This window comes from Terrapene carolina, unplaced genomic scaffold, assembly GCF_002925995.2.
Source record: "Terrapene carolina triunguis isolate 2854851 unplaced genomic scaffold, T_m_triunguis-2.0 Scaffold130, whole genome shotgun sequence".
Lineage (NCBI taxonomy): Eukaryota > Metazoa > Chordata > Testudines > Emydidae > Terrapene > Terrapene triunguis.
Genome location: NW_020664481.1, coordinates 6,727,853 through 6,736,421, shown reverse-complemented (window position 1 = coordinate 6,736,421; position 8,569 = coordinate 6,727,853). Strand labels below are relative to the sequence as shown.

Here is an 8,569-nt window from a genome sequence, read left to right as displayed (position 1 = left end):
AATTTAGAACAATCAGGAGATAATACAGCAAGATATTCCCAATTCCAAGCCTTGAGGTATCAGTTCTGGAGCTTTAACACAGATCCCAGAAACACACATCTGAAACTTTGTACACTATCTTTAGCAGAGATAAATAAAAAGTAATAAAATCTGTTTACTTTCTCTAACAGACACACTCTGTTACTGCCATTATCTGCTCTATTTTAGTCAATTGTTTTTCACTAAAAACATAATTTTAACATATGTGATTAAGGTTGGTTTTCTTTTATTAAGAAAGGGAATTTTTTTTCTAATTATTTTGGCATTTATGTTTACCGATCACAATCATATATGTGACTCACTAACATTTGACTCCATCATTGCTATTGGTATCAGAGTTGGAACCGCATTTATTTTCATGCAAATTTTAAGTTATTTTATAGATATAATTAAAAAATACAATTTGAAAATAAGCGACCTGCACAATGTCTAAAGCTATGTGTTTAGCTAATGGCTTTTTAAACTGGCACTGCTAAGGTTAGTACAAGCTAAAGTTACATTCTAGGACAGGGGTGAGCAAACTATGGCCCAGGGGCTGCATCCGGCCCTTCAGATGTTCTAATCCAGCTCTCGAGCTCCCGCCAGGGAGCAGGGTCTGGGGCTTGCCCTGCTCTGGCGCTCCAGCCGTGGAGCGGAGTTGGAGGCTTGCCCTCTCTGCGCGTGCTGTAGCCTCCCGCACCCTGAACTCCTCATTTCTGGTCCTACCCCAGAGCCCGCACCCCCAGCCGGAGCCCTTCCTCACTCCCGCACCCCAACCCACAATTTCATGAGCATTCATGGCCCACCATACAACTTCCATACCCAGATGTAGCCCTCGGGCCAAAAAGTTTCTAGGAGGATACTATTATTTGATTGTACCCCTTTAAATAATGAACGACAAAGCACAATATGATAATAAAAGTAATAATGATAATTAGCCCAGCCAGGACAGGTTAGGCATTTTAGAACTCACTACTCAAAGTATTAAATGTAAGCATAAGAGAGAAATAAAATTATGAAATGCACAGACCAATCAAAAAACTAAAATAACAGCACTTTGAAAGAATACAATTATAGAGAATATATGTGCATTGCAGGAAGTACCAACAGCAATATAAGTATGTGTTGGGGACTGAGTGTGAAAAAGACAGCGTGTGTGAGTTGAGGGCGTGTGTGAGAGACCGCACGCTGCCCCTTTAAGAGAGCAGCGCTCACCAGCCTGAAGGAAAGCGCCTTCAGACACAGCAGCAGCTGCTAGCAGCTCCGTCCCACTCTTTTTACTTTATCAAAATACAAAATTTTATTTTCACATGTACATTTAATCTCCCCACCATTTCCATTTGTCTGACCACCACCTCTACTATGCCTAGGGTGACCAGATGTCCCATTTTTAAAGGGACAGTCCTGTTTTTTGGGACTTTTTCTTATATAGCGGCCTATTACTTCCCACCCTCGTCCCATTTTTTCACAGTTGCTATCTGGTCACCCTAACTATGCTTTATCAAAACATCCCATACATATTTAAAATGAAGCAAAGGGAAGAGTTCTGTCTTTAAAAACTAAACAGGCATTTTGGACAACACATTCTTGGCAAAGTATTCTGGGGACATTTATCAGACGCAGTAAGGAAAGTTCTTTCAGCATATATAAAAAGGACAGCCAAATATTAATGGGTATAGAAATAAGACTGCACATTTTAATGAATGGTTTAAACTGTTTTCTTTCTTACAGAGTCTGTCTCCACTGCCAGAGAGCTTGAATAACCTTCTGATCCTGTGTCCTGAAACAATTCTTAACATAGTTGACAAATTTGGCTTCGACTTTAGGAAGGGGCAGAACCCTTTTCTATGGTTGCCTGCATCTTCGCTTTAATCTCCTTTGGTGAAAGGGGTACTTTTTGGTGATTTTGGACGTTGTGGTTTATTTTCCTTTTTATTAGATGCCGGAGTTTTTGATTTAGACACCAGTGTGGACATCTTAGAATCTTTTCCATTCTGCTTTGATTTCGGAGTATTTTTTGATGACAAATCCTGGGCAGGTTTCTTCATTGGAATCTTCTCTTCTTCCTCTTCATCAAAATCATCCTCATCCTCATCGTCGTCATCTTCATCCTCATCATCTTCTAGCAATTTTGCTTTTTTCTGTGGCGTTTTAGCTGCTGTTCCGCTTGCTGGTCTCTTTGCTGAAGTGTTTAATATCTTCACTTCATCTTCAGACTCTGGTTCTTCCTCTAACGCTACAAAATGCTGGCCACTGACATGATCGGGCCCTGAACCACATTTCAACCTCAAAACGATGGGAGGTGTAATCTCAAAGCCACCTAAAGAAACCGTAGGCTGTACTGACATTTTCAAAGATGCCTGTGTGACTTCAGTAGGGTTCCCTTCATAGTCCAATGCCTCTGCTTCCATAACGTGTAATTCATCTTTAGCACCAGCACCCAAACTGACTGTTCTCAGTGACAACTGGTGTTCATTTTCCTCATCATGCACCTTGAAGATACTCCTTATCTGCCTTTAGTTCACAACTGAAGAGGAAGGTCTGGAGGTGCAGGCGACCCATGCTCTCCATGTCCATGCTGTCCTCCATGGTCTTGGGCCTGCTCCTCGGATGGACTCGCACTCTTGGTGAGCCCTGTCCCCACCTCCACCCCCGCACTGCAGAGATGGGGTACATGGGCGGGGGAGGAGGGCAGGGGTAGGGTGACCAGATGTCCCGATTTTATAGGGACAGTCCAAATATTCGGGGCTTTGTCTTATACGGGCGCCTATTACTCCCCACCCCCATCCTGATTTTTCACACTTGCTGTCTGGTCACCCTAGGCAGGGGACACCCTGACATCAGCGCCCCTTCCTGTCCCCTACAGTAAACAGGCAGCTCCCAGGAGCAGCTAGCCAGGGGCGGCTCCCAGGCAGGGGGCAGGAGCTGTGGGGCTGCAGATGCCAGCAGAACAGAGTGGGAGGGGCACCACTGCTCCAGAGGTGCCCCGTTTATTCGCCCAGTTCGCCCATGCTTAAGGCTGGCCCTGCTCTGAAAGCATCAGCTCAATGTATAGTGGCAGTCAAAAAAGCTAACAGAGTGCTAGGATCCATTAGGAAGGGGATAGATAATAAGACAGAAAATCTCATAATGCCACTATATAAAGCCATGGTAGCCCACACCTTGAATAGTGTGTGCAGTTCTGGCCACCCCATATCAAAAAAGATGTATTAGAATTGGAAAAAGTACAGCGAAGGGCAACAAAAATGATTAGGGGTATGGAACAACTTCCATATGGGAGATTAAAAAGACTGGGACTGTTCATTTTAGAAAAGCGACAACAATTATGGGGGATATGATAGAGGTTTATAAAATCATGAATGGTGTGGGGGAAATGAATAAGTGTTATTTACCCCTTCACATGACACATGAACCGGGGGTCACACAATGAAATTAATAGGTAGGAGATTTAAAACCAACATAATGAAGTACTTCTTCACACGACACACAGTCAACCGTGGAACTCCTTGCCAGTGGATGTTGTGAAGGCGAAAAGTATAACTGGGTTAAAAAAGAATTAGGTAAGTTCATGGAGGATAGGTCCATCAATAGCTGCTAGCCAAGATGGTCGGGGTCGCACTCTGATGCTCTGGGTGTCCCTAAGCCAGAGGTGCTACTTGCATGTGCAAATTAGACATGCAATTGAAAGCCTAACTTGTTTAAAAATCAGGCCTGTATACTTTTTTGTGTTTAATTTTCACCTTTTGAGCTCCAGATTAAATAATAGGATACAACATTATTTTACTCATTTTCCTTTCTCTCAAAAGCTCTTTCTTTAGCTGTATTCACTTTGTATTTTAGTTTGATTTGTCAGTGAGGATTCTTTATAATTTCTTTATTTTAACAGACTTATGTTAGAACTTTTAAAGCAAGCAGGAACTCTGCTAAAAAGTATAACTGCTCAGCTTATAAACAAAGACAGAAAGCTCCCATGTTGCAAAATGTAAGACATGATGAATACATCTAAGACAAAACCTAAGACATGATCTTTGTAGTGCTCCATTGTAATTCATGAGATATTAAGAAAAACCCTTATTCTGAATGCTTTGTGGATGCTGACACAAAGAACCACTTTAAGCATTTTGTTCTGTAGTTCATTTATTGACCTTCCCCTATGGTGCATTTCATTTTCATCTCCCAGTTCAAGTGTACTTGATTTGCACATAGGTTAAACTGGTTCCAGAAATGTTTCCGTCCTAAGTTATGAGATGCGTCAGTTTGGTCACAAAAAATAAATCATGATTCCTAAGAAAGGGTGGTGGTTAGCCTTGGATGCTAAGAGAGTTAATGCCTATTCTTCCTAACAATTATCTAGGAGTACTGTATAAAATGTACTTTATATAGAAGTAGGGTGACCAGATAGCAACTGTGAAAAAACAGGACGGGGGTGAGGCGTAATAGGCGCCTATATAAGAAAAAGTCCCAAAAAACGGGACTGTCCCTTTAAAAACGGGACATCTGGTCACCATATATAGAAGTATCTGCCTATTCATCCGTTTGTGTATCTGTTTATAAAAGTTGGGAAGAGCAGAATAATCCTGTTTAAAAAATCCAAGCCAGTTCGTCAGCTGGTGTAAATGGAATGACTCTAATTTACACCACCTGAGAATCTGGCCCAAAGTATTTTTTTTCATAGCTTAAGAAAACAAATGTGCATTAAGAGAGATATTAAAGCTATTAAAACTATATCAAGATACAACATGAGTAACCACTTGTTCTTTATCATTTTGTAAACTTTGATTAAGCACTGGTTCCATTTCTAGTGTTTGGGCCCAATATCTGGTAAGCTTCTGTTGTGTGTGCATCCTCTGGCATGAGCCAAAAGCTGGACTTGCACACACAAACTGCAGGCGATGGGATGGGGTGTTTGTACATTTCCCTCCAAACTGTACCCAGGGATATTTTTCATGTATTGAAGTGAAATATGGCCCCTTTAGCTTTATTTCTTTTGCTTGTGTAAATTGTTTGCTCCAGTTAGAACAAGGCAAGAGCAGAGTAGCTCAACCATGGTTCCATTTAGGGCTAGTCAAAATATTCACAGTGGACAAGTTATTTGATGAATTTTAGCTTTTTTTGTCTGTTCACCAATTTGCCACAGATTTTTAACAAGTTTGTCCTCTGTTCATAGTAGTGTGCAAATGAATTTCAGTGTATGGGATGCACACAAACTGATGTGAGAATGCATTTCGTATTCGCTATTCATCATTGGTCAGCAAAGTCACATGGTACTGTCTCTGCTCGCTGACTGGACGACTGTAACATTTATAATGTCTGGCACACATACACGTTGTTACACTCAAACACATGTTCTCATACGCGATCAAAAGTATTCCTGCAAATAGGCGCTCCTTTCAGACAGTCATGAGGACAAACCAGAATGTTCACAAACAGCATATGACAGAGCATTGTGAATACTATTGTATCAAATTCACTGGTTTATCGGCACAGAAATAGTGTGTGTGAGGGGGATGGGGTGGGGAAGAAGTATTTGCTCAGCTCCGGTTTCATTGTACAATTTTCATTTTTATCAGTGATTGCCTGAAAACCTTCTGAAATTTGATATACTTTCATTTTTAAATGAAAGTAGTTTAATCCAAACGTCATTCATCTCCTGATCTAAGAATTTAGAATATTCTAGCAGTGGGTTTGCTTTGTTTCAGGACAATGGAAGCTACAAAAAATACCGCAGACAAATTTTATTATTGCAGCTTTTATATGGGACATGAAATGTGCACTAGTTTAATACAAAGTCATTACTGCAGTTAAAACCATTAAGTTAATTAATATGGACATTTATTACTACCAATAAAAGATAATATCAGGGGATTTATAGAATCAATATATCTGTATATTCACACTCCTACAGTCTCTGTGAAGACAGGAGTTTCAGTAGGGTAGAGTATAATGTAATGGCACCTGTTACCACAGCTTTAGTTAAAGGTAGGTTAAGGGGAACACTTTCAAAGGGGATCATAAAGCTAACCCCACACCCACAAGGGCTCTGCAAATGGTCACCAAATCTTTACAGTTATAATGTATTAAAAGAAGCACAAAGGCCTTGATCCTACTAGTTCCTGAGTGGTAGAAAGCACCATTGTTATTGTCATTTGTATCACAGTAATGCCTAGCTGTCAAGACCCTAGACCCTCTTCTGCTAGTTGCTGTATGTGCACAGTTCCTGCCCTGAGAGGCTTACAGTCTAACTAAACACAACAGACAAAGGGTGGGAGGGGAAACACAATCACAGATAGGTGAAATGACTTGCCCTAGGTCACTGAGCCAGGAACAGAACATGGTCCCCATGCAGCAGGCTGTTCACAAGACCACCCGACAGCATAAGGCTGCTGCAGTCAAAGTGTGTGATCTGCCATTCCTTACCCACCTGGGGCCCTGCACTGAAAGTAGCTTGGCCAGATCCGAGGTTCTGGTCCCATGTTTTTATTTTGCTAGTTATTTTTATTTCCATGTTTGACATGATGGCACTCTGTGAGAAAACTTATTCTTTAGTCTGTTCCTTGGGTTTCCAACACACTTTGCAGACACCCAGACTGATACTATGGTCTTGAGCAATGTAAAGAGAGTGAGTCTGAGAGAGAAACAAATAAACAAAATGACATCCTGGCCTTCAGGAGCTTAAAATATAAGGCCCCGAGCCTACAATTAGGTCTGCCCGAGGGGACCTTTGTGTCTGCGAGGACCCCATTTGAGCAGGATTGGGACCTTGATTAGACAAAGGATGGTAACCGAATGGTGGAGATACAGTACATAAGACCAAGGGTTACAGTAGTGAAATATCATGGGATGTTATTTATGTTACTGTACATAGGAATATTGTTAGTTACTCTCTGAATTTTTATTCATGTATATTTATTTGTACATTTAAATGGATATGGCCACTTTCCACAGCTTCGCCTTCCATGTCTTGTATGATGCACTTTTCCCAGAAAACACAAAGTATAAAAACGTTAGTCATAACCAAGGTAATTCTCTATTAAGATTTAGACTCTGGACTGGAATCTCTAGCTAGAAAAATGTCACAAAAATCCAAGCCTTTTCTTATTTATGTTTTTGAGGTCTTTATAGCTGAAAAAGCTTAAGTTGTCACTGTGATTGCTATTGGTCATTTAGTTCCAATGATGCTGGATAACATTTGGAAGTCGAGGTAATTTAATAAAGCTTTGCAAATGTAGACAACTGCAAAATGTGATAGAGAAGGCTATATCAATCACGGTAATGATAGGCATTAGCGGCATGCCAAGTGTTTTGGTCTCAACAGATCCGTCACCGTTTTGCAGTCAGTACTCGTAAGTACGGTTCTGTGCAGTGGCCATTCTCATTTAGTGCTGCCTGCAAAGCTGTCGTTTAAAACGGAGATTTATTGGGCTGATGCATGTGATTTATGTCGGACAGTTTCAGCTTTGCTAACTTGTGTGCAACAATAGTAGGTAACAAGCAATTAAAATCTTTTGGTCCATAGTGCTAGAAGCTACAGTATAGTTCCCTTGAGCCACCACTTAACCTTATTCCCTTCTAGGGTGACCAGACAGCAAGTGTGAAAAATCGGGACAGGGGGTGGGGGGTAATAGGAGCTTATATAAGAAAAAGCCCCAAATGTCGGGACTGTCCCTATAAAATCGGGACATCTAGTCACCCTATTCCCTTCTAAAAAGCCTCATTTCAGCGGTTGAAAAGAATTTCAAGCATTACCTCTATGGGCACGATGAGAGCTTTTTCTTTAATTTGAAAATGTGCCACATTTGCTACTGTGGGTCTCCCAGGTAAATGCGTCTGGAGGATGGCCAGCTACGGGACTGCTGTTTACTCCAATTTCTTCTAACTCCCCTTTCCCCATGATGTAGACTGACACTGAGGATTCTGTGGGCAGGAGCTTGGAATGGCCATGTGTGGGCACAGTTCTGAGACCACAGCGTAGGCAGTGCTATGAGTCAGCCAGCCTGGGCTATCATCTATTTTGCAAACCTGAATCCCTCCCTCCCAGAGCTGACTTTTTAAGGCCCCAGTCCCCTCCCCATCTTACACTGATTCAGACTTTAAGGTCAGAACTAAACAATCCGACGGGCCCTCTTGTTAAAGCACACAGTAAAGACATTTGAATTGAATCGGTGCCACACATTCCTGGAGCAACCAGAGATACAACCCCATCAACAAAGTAGTTACGGGGGGGGGCAGAGGGGGGGAGAAAATGATTATTCTGCCATTGAGCTAACAAAGTAGGATTGATAATTTCAGCCAGCACAGAGCCAGCATCTCGTCTTACTTCTCCAAGCTGTACTGGTATGCCTGCTGCAGTACTATAATTGCCTTGTTCCAACTTTCCTATCAGTGTGAATGTCAGGAGTTGCAGGAGATGATTTGCGATAACAATGCTTTCCTCTGCCTCCAAAGCCCACTGTCAGGATCTAGGATCTGAAGTCAGACGGGCCTGACTGAAGTGCAGCCAACAGAGCCGTGTGGCAGCATGTTGAGCCAATCTGGGCATTTGCGTGAACCA

At 41.8% G+C, this 8,569-nt stretch overlaps 1 pseudogene; it reads right to left on the bottom strand.

Moving 5' to 3' along the window:
* Positions 1-1,693: 1,693 nt before the first annotated feature.
* LOC112103101 lies at positions 1,694-2,607 on the bottom strand (annotated as a pseudogene).
* Between the last annotated feature and the right edge of the window lie 5,962 nt (positions 2,608-8,569).